Here is a 15,794-nt window from a genome sequence, read left to right as displayed (position 1 = left end):
TTGTTCTTAAAAGTAGCGGTGTTTTTATAAAATGGCAAAAAATTCTTCTCTTTACAAGAGGAAAAACATAGAAAACACAGCACATCTAACTAAATTCCCCCAGCAACTTTCAAAAAATATTACTAAAATACAACAAAACACTTACAAGAAAGACTATACTGTTAAAAAGTAAAAAAAAAAAAAAATTACTTTCTGATACCAAACAACTAACACTTTCTTAAAAAATAATTGCTTTCAGCATAGAGGTCATGTACAATCTTTGTGGCTATATTTGTTTTTGTATTTGCTTTATGTCTGGCAAATAACCCACATCAGTAAGTAAAAGCTAGCAATTATAATTTAAAATTATAATTCAAGTTAAGATTATTTCCTGATGCCTTATTCAGGTTATTTTAAATGACAACTAAAAATAAGGTATTTCTGAAAAGAACTGTGTCTTCTTCAGATTGTGTTCCCCAAGAAACAGACTGAAATAAAAATTTTCCCTCAAGAAATTAATTAGAAGTGTTTTCACAATTAAAACTTATGGGAAACTTAAGGAAAAATTTTGTGTGGAAGGAGAAATCGAATGTGATGCAGTCCACAAGTCTTCAGCCCATCCCATGGAGCTCTGGGGCTGGGACGGCATGGCATCCACTGACAGCCTCCACGGTTACTTGTTGACGTCATTTCACTTGTCTTAGGGGATTTACTCAGTGGTGGAGAACCCGCCTGCGAATGCAAGAGATGCAAGTTAGATCCCTGTCCCAGGGTTGGGGAGATATCCTGGAGATAGAAATGGCAACCTACTCCAGTATACTTCAATGGGAAATCCCGTAGATAGAGGATCCTGGTGTGCTGCAGTCCATAGAGTTACAAAGAAAGTTAGAAACTAAACGACTTAGTGACTAAACCGCAACAACAATCATTTAAGTTTATCAGCAAACATTTTATTTTCGACTTACAAAAGTATATTGACACTAGGAGTGGGAGAGGGTAGAAGGTGGGAGGAAAGTTCAAAGAGGAGGGCACATACGTACAACTAGGGCTAATTCATGTTGATGTATGGCAGAAATGAAAACAATATTGTAGAGCAATTATCCTTCAATTAAAAATAAATTTTTTATTAAAGTTCCTTCCCAGATTTTCAAAAACTAATAATGATGAGATCTTGTAATAATAAAAGAAAATATATATTAATTCTACTGTTATAAATATTTATTGTGCAGTAAATAGCAAGCTCTATCTTAAATACAGCAGAACCACTAAAGAGCCACTAAAGAAATGTAATAAAATTCCACTGCTATCCATTAGTGTGAACACTTAATGATTAGAAATCTCCTGGTGGCTACCTACTTTACATAAATATTTTTTAAATGATGTTTCTAAAAAATATATAGTTTCTCCTCTTGGGATTTATTTTCTTTACAATGGTCATGTTTTTTCTTAAATGAGGTTTTGTATATGTTTTCCATGTAGTAGAGAACATTATTCCAAATGTGTTACATTTTAAACTACTGCATGCTATATATTCTAATGAGGCAGCTCTTCAAATGTATTAATTGACTGGACTGGATACAGCAATGTTTTTGTTAAATAGTGGAAAAACACTATTAGCAGCACAATAGATGCCCTATATAGTAGTGGTGGCAGAAGTACCATAATGAGCCCAATAATAATTAAATATGTATTATAATTGTTTAGTAATATTTTACTTATGTGAAACTAAGTAAAATTTTTGCTTACATAAATATATGCTAGGAATAATGTATATTCCTTAGGTATATTTTCTATCTGATGCAAAATCTTCCTTTTCCATCCTCCAGTGTTTCACTTCTGTGTTGAACAGATTTAGACCTGAGCTGCAGAATATAAGTAGCTGTGCCCAGTGCACAGTCTTCCTTTTAATTGTATATGGAGATTAATTTAGGTGTTTGAATGTGACTGTTAAACTGCCTTGAGAAGTGCCATTTTAATAAAAGCTCTGAAAAATGCCCAGAGGAAGATTCAAAAATAGAACTATAATTCTTATACATTCTCTCTCTTGAGAACTTCTCATTATTACTATAAATTCCATCATAAAAATAATTATGTATCTCACTATGGTGTTAAGGCTAAACCTTGTAATGAGCATGGGATAACTAAGTCATATGATTATCTTTTCAAAGGTATAATTAAAGTAGATTAAATTTTTCCTTTTCTTCTTTTACAAATCAGTACTCAGTTTGACAGTACTTCTCATTGTCATTGGAAAACAAATATAATTTTAAAAATAACGTTTTACCACATGAGAAACTGCTGAATATTAAAGTTATGAAATCAACATTTCTATTAAAAATGAAAAATACTCTTTTTCATTTTAACCTAAACATAAATAAAAATTCTATTTCAGATAGTATGAAAAACTGATGCTATACATATGTTTTTTTTTTTCTACATAACTAATCCTGAAACCACTTGCCAATTGGAACACTTAAGACATTCTAATAGTGATATCTTTAAATGACCATGTGCAGTGTATTTAAATGAGCTGTCTTTTTTGAGAAAACAAATTACTGCTAAGAGTAGACCTAGCATTTTTTTCCTTAATTAGTAGAAAAATACTGTAGTTTTTAGCACTTATGAACTCTTCCTTATGGCTTATTACTTATGGCATAGAAAAGCAAGAGAAATTCCAAAAACACATCTGCTTCATTGACTACACTAAAGCCTTTAACTGTGTGGATCACAACAAACTGTGGAAAATTCTTTAAGAGATGGGAATACCAGACCACCTTACCTGTCTCCTGTGAAACCTGTATGCAGGTCAAATAGAACTGGACATGGAACAATGGACCGGTTCAAAATTAGGAAAGGAGTACATCAAGTTTGTATATTGTCACCATGCTTATTTAACTTACATGCAGAGTACGTTATGTGACATGCTGGGCTGGATGAAACACAAAATCAGGATTTCTGGGAGAAATATCAGTAACCTCAGATATGCAGATGACACTACCCTTATGGCAGAAAGCAAGAACTAAAGGGCCTCTTGATGAAAGTGAAAGAGGAAGAGTGAAAAAGCTGGCTTGAGACTCAACATTCAAAAAGCAAAGATCATGCATCTGGTCCCATCACTTCATGGCAAATAGATGGGGAAACAATGGAAACAGTTAGAGACTTTATTTTCTTGGGCTCAGATGGTGACTGAAGCCATGAAATTAAAAGATGCTTGCTCCTTGGAAGAAAAGCTATGACCAACCTAGACAACATATTAAAAAGCAGAGACATTACTTTGCCAACAAAGGTCCTTCTATTCAAAGCTATGGTTTTTCCAGTAGTCATATATGGATGTGAGAGTTGGACTGTAAAGGAGGCGAGAGCCAAAGAACTGATGCTTTTGAATTGTGGTGTTGGAGAAGACTCTTGAGAGTTCGTTGGACAGCAAAGAGACCAATCCAGTCAATCCTAAAGGAAATCAGTCCTGAATATTCATTGGAAGGACTGATGCTGAAGCTGAACTCCAATACTTTGACCACCTGATGCAAAGAGCTGACTCATTAGAAAAGACCCTGATGTTGGGAAAAGATTAAAGGCAGGAGGAGAAGGGGACAACAAAGATGAGATGGTTGGATGGCATCATTGACTCAATGGATGTGAGTTTGAGCAAGTTGCAGGAGATGGTGAATGACAGAGAAGCCTTGCATACTGCGGTCCATGGGATCACGGAGAGTCAAGACGTGACTGAGCGACTGAACAACAACAAATGGCATTGGTATCAGAAGTACTTTCATTTTCTCATGAAGTCCTCCGGGCCTCCAAGTTCACTTTTAGACAGAATTCCTGATAAGCAGTTCATAAAGGAATGTAAGTTTGCTCCAGGAAGGAAATGCCATTAAGATTTTATTAAAAATGGGAATCCTTATGGAGTATCTTCTGTATGGGCTGGTCTAGTGTTAGGTTTTACTGGAGCTAAGTATTATTTAACCAATAAGGAAATTGAAACTTGGAGATTTGTATATAATATGCCTTATAAATAATGTATTTGATATTCAAAATCAGGTTTGATGGACTTCGTAGATGATTCCTAATCACTTTACTAAACTTCTTCAAAGGTGACAGCCACTTTGGTGTAAGCTATTTTTTAATTTTAAAACTATTTTGTGTTTATTAGGGTATAGTTGCTTTACAATGTTATGTTAGTTTCTGCTGCACAATGATGTGAGTCAGTCATATGGATACTTTTAACCCCTTCTTCTTGGACTTCCCTCCTAGCCCCCTCCCCAGATCCCACCCATCTCGGTCATCACAGAGCCCTGAACTGAGTTCCCTGCACTATACAGGAGGACGCTGACCATTTGATATTAACAACTATGTTCCCTATAATTCTATCTTGAAAGCTTTTGATGTGTCTTCTACCTTTAAGGTTAGCAGTGGTCTCTTAGGTTGAACTCTTGTTTGTGATGTTCTAATATCTTTTTACTGCCTTCATTTATCTAGCAGTGAGAAATTCAATAAACATGTAAGGTTACTTTCTTACCATTGAAGTGAGGTTGCTCAATCGTGTCTGACTCTTTTTGACCACATGGACTGTAGCCTACTGGGCTCCTCCATCCATGGGATTTTCCAGGCAAGAATACTAGAGTGGGTTGCCATTGCATTAAAATTTCATCTTTACAGAAAGATTCAATGTCTGAACAAAAGCCATGCTGCTTACCTTGCAGAATTGCCTTTGACCACAAATGTTGGAATTTAAAATAATCAGTGATTTTTTTTGCACAGGATGGTCATTTTTAAGACTCCCAATTCGGTTGTGTAAATCAATATTCATGGAAGTCTTTTCATTTGAGATGTATTGTTACATCTCAAATGAATGTTCCTGATATGACCAGTTTCAAATCAGGGCAGACACTGGAGATCAATTTTTCTCTAGACAAGGAAAACAGGAATTATACACTCCAAAGCATTCATCTGTCAGTTTGGATATGCCACTCATTGATGAAACGAAGGAAACTCACACCAAGGGACACAATAAAGCAGCATTTAATCACTGGCTACCTGCTATGGATCAGGCAGCATGCCAAGTGCTCTTTATGTACATCGTCTTTAATCTGTGTAATAATCCTTTAGTGCAGGGATTATTATCCCTGGTTAGTGAAGAGTAACAGAGGCTTAGAAAGATTAAGTGATTTTTCTCAAGGACTACAGAGCTAGTTAATTCTATATTTGGAATCAGAGCCCCAGGACATTTGTCTCTGATGTCCACAAGGGAATGATGTTATGAAGTGTGACATTAACAGGTAGCAGAGAGAGAGTTTTAATCATAATATATTCTATCACATGGCATAGAATTTTTTAAATATTCACATACTAGTGAGAAACACTATTGAGTTAGGTCGGGGTACCTCAGGCTGCTGAATTTCTTATATAAAGAGTGAATGAATCTCCAGGTCCATCTTTTATACTTTTACTCAATAGGCAAACTCCATTTGCCTATTCAGCTAACCTCTCTCTTGGTGCTCGCTCTTTTCTTATTCATGACCACCTACCGCCTTCAATGATCCTATCTGGGCCAATGTACTATCTTGCACTTGAATTCCTAGCTCAAATTTAGTCTCCAAGGCCTCATTCATGGATCAAATTTCAAAACATGGATATTCACCTATGGAAGTATTCTAATCCTTATCACCTGACCCTAAGCTGGATTTGTCACTGGTAACCACCAGGGCTTCCCTTGTGGCTCAGACAATAAAGCATCTGCCTGGCAATGCAAGAGACCCAGGTGGGTTCGACCCCTGGGTAAGGAAGGTCTCCTAAAGAGAAGGATATGGCAACCCTCTCCTGTATTCTTGCCTGGAAAATTCCTGGTGGGCTACAGACCATGGGGTCGCAAAAGCCAGACATGACTGAGCATGCACAGATGATGATGATGATCCTCCAAACCACGTATCTTACACACACTGGTGATTTAGTTGCTAAATGGTATCTGACTCTTTGCAACCCCATGGACTTTAGCCCACCAGGCTCCCCTGTCTATGGGATTTCCCAGCCAAGAATATTGGAGTAGGTAGCCATTTCCTCCTCCAAGGGATCTTATAGACCTAGGTATCAAATCTGGGTCTCCTGCATTTCAGGCAAATTCTTTACCAACTGAGACACCAGCAAAGCCCTCTTATACGCATTATCAGCTCATAATTTTACCATCGAACATTTCTAACCAGAGACCAAGCTTTGTCAATTTTATGTTCCTAATATTTATTGATATTTATTGAACTGGATTCCAGACTGGGGAGTTCCTCTTTCAGTATCCTACCATTTTGCCTTTTAATACTGTTCATGGGGTTCTCAAGGCAAGAATACTGAAGTGGTTTGCCATTCCCTTCTCCAGTGGACCACATTCTGTCAGACCTCTCCACCATGACCCGTTCATCTTGGGTGGCCCCACACAGCATGGCTTAGTTTCATTGAGTTAGACAAGGCTGTGGTCCGTGTGATCAGATTGGCTAGTTTTCTGTGATTATGGTTTCAGTGTGTCTGCCCTCTGATCCCCTCTCGCAACACCTACCGTCTTACTTGGGTTTCTCTTCCCTTGGACGTGGGGTATCTCTTCATGGCTGCTCCGGCAAAGCACAACTGCTGCTCCTAACTTGGACAAGGGGTATCTCCTCACGGCTGCCCCTCCTGAATTTGAACGTGAATTAGCTCCTCTCAGACCTCCTGCACCCACGCAAACATATTTATTGAACTGGACATGGAACAACAGACTGGTTCCAAGTAGGAAAAGGAGTACCTCAAGGCTGTATATTGTCATCCTGTTTATTTAACTTATACGCAGAGTACATCATGAGAAAAGCTGGGCTGGAAGAAGCACAAGCTGGAATCAAGATTGCCAGGAGAAATATCAATAACCTCAGATATGCAGATGACACCACCCTTATGGCAGAAATTGAAGAGGAACTAAAAAGCATCTTGATGAAAGTGAAAGAGGAGAGTGAAAAAGTTGACTTAAAGCTCAACATTCAGAAAACTAAGATTATGGCATCTGATCCCATCACTTTATGTGAAATAGATGGGAAAACAGTGGAAACAGTGTCAGACTTTATTTTTGGGGCTCCAAAGTCACTGCAGATGGTGATTGCAGCCATGAAATGAAAAGACGTTTACTCCTTGGAAGAAAAGTTATGACCAACCTAGATAGCATGTTGAAAAGCAGAGATATTACTTTGCCAACAAAGGTCCGTCTAGTCAAGGCTATAGTTTTTCCAGTGGTCATGTATGGATGTGAGAATTGGACTGTGAAGAAAGCTGAGCGCTGAAGAATTGATGCTTTTGAGCTGTGGTGTTGGAGAAGACTCTTGAGAGTCCCTTGGACTGCAAGGAGATCCAACCAGTCCATCCTAAAGGAGATCAGTCCTGGGTGTTCATCGGAAGGACTGATGCTAACGCTGAAACTCCATTACTTTGGCCACCTCATGTGAAGAGTTGACTCATTGGAAAAGACCCTGATGCTGGGAGGGATTGGGGGCAGGAGGAGAAGGGGACGACAGAGGATGAGATGGCTGGATGGCATCACTGACTCGATGGACATGAGTTTGAGTGAACTCCGGGAATTAGTGATGGACAGGGAGGCCTGGTGTGCTGCAATTTATGGGTTGCAAAGAGTCGGACACGACTGAGCGACTGAACTGAACTGAACTGAATATTTATTGAATCCATTACCTTCTCTCCTCCACCTTCCATTGCTCCTGCTTTTCTTTCTTTCTTTTTTAATGCAGTTTGTTTTGTTTTGTTTTAGGCTGAGCAGCATGTCAAATCTTAGTTATCCAACCAAGGATTGAACCTGCCCTGCATCCCTGCATCGGAAGCTCTCAGTCTTCACCACTGGACTACCAGGAAAGTCCTCACTCCTGCTTAAATTGAAGTATTTACATTTCTCAACTGGTTTGTTTAAATCCATTTTGTTGTTGCCTTCCTTCTCTACTCCTGTTCTCTCATTTCTCTACCATATAACTCCCAGATTAAACTTTTTCAGTACTAAGTAATCATGTCAGTGTCATGTCAGTGGCTTCTCACTGACATAGTATCAGTACGTTTAAATCTATAGGATGGTTTCTAATGGCTGCATTACCTGGTCAGATTCCAGTCACCAGTTTCATCTCTCCCAGTGGTTCCCCTCATAACCTTTGTAACATACTCTGGTGGCAGGATAATGTCCCTCCAAGAATATCCATGTCTTAATTCTTGAAATCTGAATACGTTACTTAAGATGGTAGAAGGGACTTTGCTAATGTGGTTTGGAGATATGAGTATGATATAGGGAAATTGTACGGGATTATCCTGTGGGCCTAGTGTAATCACACAGGTCCTTAAACTTGGAAGAGAGAGTCAGAAGAATAAGAGGAAAGTTGCCTACAGTTGAATAGTTAGAGATACTCAGCATTGTTGGCTGACAGCCACAAGACATAGGGGGGATTGGAAACTGGAAAGGCAAAGAAGTGGATTATTCTGGAGAGCCTTTAACAAAGGAATATAGCCCTGCAGACACCTTAATTTTAGTTCATTGAAATCCATGTTGGATTTCTCACCAACAAAACTGTAAGATTAGGAATCTGCTTTAAGTCACTGCAATGTGATGATTTGTTACAGAAGCCTTAGAAAACTAGTAAACATATCATCCAGAATATTGAACTACTTTCATTTTCACGAGCAGACTAGGGTGTTTCACACCTTCATATTTTGTTTACTTTTTCTCAGTTTTCTTTTGTTTGAAATGATTTTCTGAAATTTAGGTTTATATTAAGCGTGAAAGCAGATTTACCTCAATCATTACATCTTCTATGTGCTTTTCTTTTCTCTATGTTAGACTTGAGTCCTGTGTTTTTTGTTTTTTTTTTTTTACTTCCTGCCATACTCAAGCATGTCTTAGCACTTATCAAACGTTTTTTTACACTTGCTTACTAACCATTTCTTCAGTACCAGTCACTTAATTCCTTGAAGAAAGATATTTCTCTCTGTTCATTGCCTTTTATATAGCCTGGCACAGTGAATGAAAATACAAGCTTGTGACGACAAAAGAAAGGAGTAAAGAATTACAGTTGACACTTGAAGGGTTAACAAGCATGTGATTTGTAGTTATCCGCCACATCCAACCACAGATTGTAGAATTTACTGTTGAAAAATATCTGTGTATGAGTGGACAGTTCAAACTTGCTTTTTTTCAAGGGTCAGCTGTAACTCAATGATTCCACATAATATTAATGACATATTTTCATAGTGAATTCTACTGGTGTTACAGAGAACTGTGCACTTAAAGACTGTGATGTTGCCAAGTTGTTATTCTCTAGGATTTATTCTGCAACTGTAGTATGTTGGTGGGGGAGGGGAGTGAAGGGAGGAGTGAGGGAGATGTCCTAAAAAATTTAGAAATCCTCTCTGGAAACTACTAGTTTATATCAATAAATTGAAGATATGCAAGTCATCAACACTGTTAGAGTTGCATAATTTTAGGAAGAAGTCAAATACTTTCTGAAGATATTTTGTGAAAAACAGGTACAGTACAAATGGAGCTAGATGTGTTCTTCTGGATTCAGGAATTTCTGCACCTTACATTAAAAACAGAACCATTCCTTTTAATGCTAAGGTATGAAACTGTAAGGTGTGAATGACTATATCACATTAGTTTAATTAGAAATACTTTAAAATATGAGTGACTATTTAGTTTGCAGTTGTTTAATTACTTTACCAATAATTCTGGTTCTAGACCTTAAGGTAGATGAGACTTAATTAGGCTAAAAGAATCCTACTTAATGTCCTAATTGACATGTCCAAATTTTCAGCATCTAACAAATCAGGCAGAAGAAAGTGTTAACAGCAGATCCACTTTTTGTACTGGAGAATTTCTCCATCGTTCTTCAAGTTTTATGCTGAGTTTACAATCTTTAATCAAAAATTACTGCTTTTCCTACAATTTTCTAGTGTTTCCTAGAACCCTGCTTTACATATTTTGGAGAATTAAATTATTTTTATAGTAGTATATGGTCAGTAAAATAACCTTGACAAAAGATGACAGAATATTATACCATTTTCACATTTCACAGTATTAGAAAATCTGTTTCTTTTAAGCTATTAAATCATGTTGTTTTATAAATATAGGTGTTTTCAATCTCCAGTAGAATTATGCAAGGAACAAATCAAAATCCTCGTTCACATTTTTTCTGAAAATATCTGGATTCAGTAGTTTTCAGTTATTAATTCAATTCACTCAGTTATGCATCCTTTAACAAATATTTTTTGAGCTCCGTTTGTAGGCCAGATGCTATTCTAAGACTTGGTATAATAATAAAGTAGACAAAATGCACTTCTTTCGTGGAGACTGTTATTTTTGCATTAAAATATGCAAAACTTAACAGTTTTTATATCATGTTTAGTGCTATGGCGAAAAAAGAATGTAAAGGAGAGAACTAGGAAATGTAATGGAGAGAGAACTTTTAAAAATTGACATTTTAAAAAGCACGACCAGAAAAGCTTGTAGGAACCTTATAAACTGATGGAAGATCTTATAGACATGCTGCCGTGATCAAAATAAAGGTACTGTATGGTCATTTACTTAAATAGTGTTGCAGTAGTCAGTAATAAAAAGTAGCATAAAAGTAACACATTTATGTAAAACAAAAATCTATGACTAGCAAAATATTTGGATGCCCACTGGAATAATTTAGGGAACTTTTTGAAGACCATAAAAAAATAAATTGATGGCAATAAATGTATGTGAGATTTTGAAGACACAGAATCATAAAAATGCAATTATTTGTAATCTTGATATCTAAAATTCAGTGCACTTTAAAACCAAGCCCTAGTAATATTTCATAGAATTAAAATAATATCAATATATAAATATAGAGAGTCATGAAGTGCTGAATTTATTTTGAACATAAGAAGGGGTAGTTTTCCTGCCAGCTATTAAGTCATCATGTCTATAGGCACATACAATAAAGAGGTATGGGAAACTGGTAAATGACTGAGAAGACATTGCCTATCAGTGCATAAAGCACAGACTCTCATAAAACAGTGTTCAAATGATTCCTCATGTGGCAAAAGCAAATAGATCATTACTTATGCTATATATTACGGGGCTTCCCCAGTGGCTCAGCAGGTAAAGAGTTTGCCTGCAAATGCAGGAGACACAAGAAATGAAGGTTTGATCCCTGGGGCAGAAGATCCCCTGGAGGAGGAAATCGCAACCCACTCCAGTATTCTTGCCTGAAAAACCCCATGGACAGAGAAGCCTGGCAGGCTATAGTCCAAAGAGTTGCCAAGAGTTGGACATGGCTAAGCAAATGCATACATATGTTATACAATAAGAAAAAGGAACACTAAATGGACTAGAGATCCTTCTGTGGGAAGCAAAGCTTTAAAATATTCTTGAAAATTTTGGATAATACTAGTATGATAATGAAATTAAGGAAGATAAGAAAAACATGAAAAACAAGAAAAAGATCCTTAAATTTGACTTGTAGCTCTTCTAGGGCAATGGGCTAATAAACAGAGATAAAAAGGGAAGCTCTAGACTGGGACAGGATTTTTCTTAGAGCATTTAGCAAACATTTAGTAGTTTTCCAGAATGTATTAGGACTTCCTTCAGAACCCTAAGTTAAAAAAAGAGTGCAAAGTGGGCAGAGGATATGAACAGCTAATCATAGAAGAGAACATTAGAACTGTCACTAAAACTAAGTAAAAAAAAAAGAGAGAGAAAATGTCAGTGAAAGAAAAGTTGGAGCAAAGATTCTAAATTTTTGCAGCAATGATACACACAGTTTATGAAAGCACATGTGGATGCTGGCAGTGTAGAATGGTGGACTTGAAGGGTGCACACCTACTGCAGCATTACAGGTTTCTTCAGAGAAGGAGAGCAGGATGGCATGCGGTGGTCAGACAGTTTGTGATGTTAATCCAGCAAGTATACTTAACGTATTGGAAGCATAATTGATTAGTGTGTATCTGGTAGATACAGGCTTATATTTTATACCAATTAATACTTGAAATAACTTTATGTTCTCTCAAAACACATGACTTAAAAGGCAGATATTATTTTATATGTATATATATATATATATAATAAGCTTATCAGTTCAGTTCAGTCGCTCAGTTGTGTCCGACACTTTGTGACCCCGTGAATCGCAGCACACGAGGCCTCCTTGTCCACCACCAACTCCCGGAGTTCACTCAAAACTCACGTCATCGAGTTAGTGATGCCATCCAGCCATCTCATCCTCTGTCGTCCCCTTCTCCTCCTGCCCCCAATCCCTCCCAGCATCAGAGTCTTTTCCAGTGAGTCAACTCTTCACATGAGGTGGCCAAAGTACTGGAGTTTCAGCTTTAGCATCATTCCTTCCAGAGAAATCCCAGGGCTGATCTCCTTTAGGATGGACTGGTTGGATCTCCTTGCAGTCCAAGGGACTCTCAAGAGTCTTCTCCAACACCACAGTTCAAAAGCATCAATTCTTTGGTGCTCAGCCTTCTCCAACTCTCACATCCATACCTGACCACAGGAAAAACCATAGCCTTGACTAGACAGACCTTTGTTGGCAAAGTAATGTCTCTGCTTTTGAATATGCTATCTAGGTTGGACATAACTTTCCTTCCAAGGAGTAAGCGTCTTTTCATTTCATGGCTGCAGTCACCATCTGCAGTGATTTTGGAGCCCAAAAAAATAAAGTCTGACACTGTTTCCACTGTTTCCCCATCTACTTCCCATGAAGTGATGGGACCGGATGCCATGATCGTTTTCTGAATGTTGAGCTTTAAGCCAACTTTTTCACTTTCCACTTTCACTTTCATCAAGAGGCTTTTGAGTTCCTCTTCACTTTCTGCCATAAGGGTGGTGTCATCTGCATATCAGGTTGTTGATATTTCTCCCGGCAATCTTGATTCCAGCTTGTGTTTCTTCCAGTCCAGAGTTTCTCATGATGTACTCTGCATATAAGTTAAATAAGCAGGGTGACAATATTCAGCCTTGACGTACTCCTTTTCCTATTCGGACACAGTCTGTTGTTCCATGTCCAGGTCTAACTGTTGCTTCCTGATATGCATACAAATTTCTCAAGAGGCAGGTCAGGTGATCTGGTATTCCCATCTCTTTCAGAATTTTCCACGGTTTATTGTGATCCACACAAAGGCTTTGGCATAGTCAATAAAGCAGAAATCAATGTTTTACTGGAACTGTCTTGCTTTTTCCATGATCCAGTGCATGTTGGCAATTTGATCTCTGGTTCCTCTGCCTTTTCTAAAACCAGCTTGAACATCAGGAAGTTCACAGTTCACATATTGCTGAAGCCTGGCTTGGAGAATTTTGAGCATAACTTTACTAGCGTGTGAGATGAGTGCAATTGTGCGGTAGTTTGAGCATTCTTTGGCATTGCCTTTCTTTGGGATTGGAATGAAAACTGACCTTTTCCAGTCCTGTGGCCACTGATGAGTTTTCTAAATTTGCTGGCATATTGAGTGCAGCACTTTCACACCATCATTTTTCAGGATTTGGAATAGCTCAACTGGAATTCCATCACCTCCACTAGCTTTGTTCGTAGTGATGCTTTCTAAGGCCCACTTGACTTCACATTCCAGGATGTCTGGCTCTAGATCAGTGACCACACCATCGTGTTTATCTGGGATATGAAGATCCTTTTTGTACAGTTCTTCTGTGTATTCCTGCCATCTCTTCTTGATATCTTCTGCTTCTGTTGGGTCCATACCATTTCTGTCCTTTATTGAGCCCATCTTTGCATGAAATGTTCCCTTGGCATCTCTAATTTTCTTGAAGAGATCTCTAGTCTTTCCCATTCTGTTTTTTTCCTCTATTTCTTTGCATTGATCGCTGAGGAAGGCTTTCTTATCTCTTCTTGCTCTTCTTTGGAACTCTACATTCAGATGCTTATATCTTTCCTTTTCTCCTTTGCTTTTCACTTCTCTTCTTTTCACAGCTATTTGTAAGGCCTCCCCAGACAGCCATTTTGCTTTTTTGCATTTCTTTTCCACGGGGATGGTCTTGATCCCTGTCTCCTGGACAATGTCACGAACCTCATTCCATAGTTCATCAGGCACTCTATCTATCAGATCTAGGCCCTTAAATCTATTTCCACTTCCACTGTATAATCATAAAAGATTTGATTTAGGTCGTACCTGAATGGTCTAGTGGTTTTCCCTACTTTCTTCAATTTAAGTCTGAATTTGGCAATAAGGAGTTCATGATCTGAGCCACAGTCAGCTCCTGGTCTTGTTTTTGTTGACTGTATAGAGCTTCTCCATCTTTGGCTGCAAAGAATATAATCAATCTGATTTTGGTGTTGACTATCTGGTGATGTCCATGTGTAGAGTCTTCCCTTATGTTGTTGGAAGTGGGTGTTTGCTATGACCAGGTCGTTCTCTTAGGAAAACTCTATTAGTCTTTCCTCTGCTTCATTCCGTATACAAAAGCCAAATTTGCCTGTTACTCCAGGCATTTCTTGACTTCCTACTTTTGCATTCCAGTCCTCTATAATGAAAAGAACATCTGTTTTGGGTGTTAGTTGTAAAACGTCTTGTAGGTCTTCATAGAACCATTCACCTTCAGCCACTTCAGCATTACTGGTTGGGGCATAGACTTGGATTACTGTGATATTGAATGGTTTGCCTTGGAAATGAACAGAAATTATTCTGTTGTTTTTGAGATTGCATCCAAGTACTGCATTTCAGTCTCTTTTGTTGACCATGATGGCTACTCCATTTCTTCTGAGGGATTCCTGCCCGCAGTAGTAGATATAATGGTCATCTGAGTTAAATTCACCCATTCCAGTCCATTTGAGTTTGCTGATTCCTAGAATGTTGACATTCACTCTTGCCATCCCTTGTTTGACCACTTCCAATTTGCCTTGATTCATGGACCTGACATTTCAGGTTCCTCTGCAGTATTGCTCTTTACAGCAGCAGACCTTAGTTCTATCACCAGTCACATCCACAGCTGGGTATTGTTTATGCTTTGGCTCCATCCCTTCATTCTTTCTGGAGTTATTTCTCCACTGATCTCCAGTAGCATATTGGGCACCTACTGACCTTATAAGCTTATGTATATACATATTTAGGACTGAATTTTTAGTAGAATAAAAGAGTAAAATTTGAAAATGTTCCCTACTCTCTTTTCCACCTATGAACCAGAGTCATGTCCAATTTATCAATTTATTAATGTTTGCACATTTCAGGCAATTATTTTCAAAACTATAAATATTGAATAATAAAGAAGTTCAGCTTTTTATCCCTCAACTGACTTCAGTCTTTCAATTAAGCTACTAATTTATCTGTATCCATTTATATACAGATTCCAATTTTCAGCTTCTTGAAGAATTTATTCTTCTCAGGAAACCTTTAACATTTCCAACATTTCTTAATGGGTTTTGGGGGAAAGAGTTACAAACTCTAATTCTCTATCTCATATTCAATGGTTACAATAGTTTGCAAAGTTCTTACAGGCTTTATCCAAGACCAAAATTTCAGACTTACGTTGAAGTAGCCACTGGAAAATTCTATGAAGCCTCTATCTTTGGCTTTTTTTTTTTTTTTTCCCCTGAGTAAGGGTTTACCAAAAACTGCACAACTAATGCTACATTTTGAATTACACTTTGGAAACAACCACCTTCCTAATCACTGCAATTTCTGGTTCAGAGACTTATCAGACAGCTCCAGAAGTTGTCACTTGAGGGTATTGCCATCTTGGGTACATAGTGAGGATGAAAGGATGCTACAGTTAGATATGGTCCCCCTCAAGTGAGGTGTTCAAGGAACCCAGCCAGGACACTTTTCCAGACTAT

The sequence above is a fragment of the Bos javanicus genome, chromosome 16, assembly GCF_032452875.1.
Source record: "Bos javanicus breed banteng chromosome 16, ARS-OSU_banteng_1.0, whole genome shotgun sequence".
Classification (NCBI taxonomy): domain Eukaryota; kingdom Metazoa; phylum Chordata; class Mammalia; order Artiodactyla; family Bovidae; genus Bos; species Bos javanicus.
The sequence above is the reverse complement of the archived record's forward strand: the minus strand, read 5'-3'. Positions refer to the sequence as shown.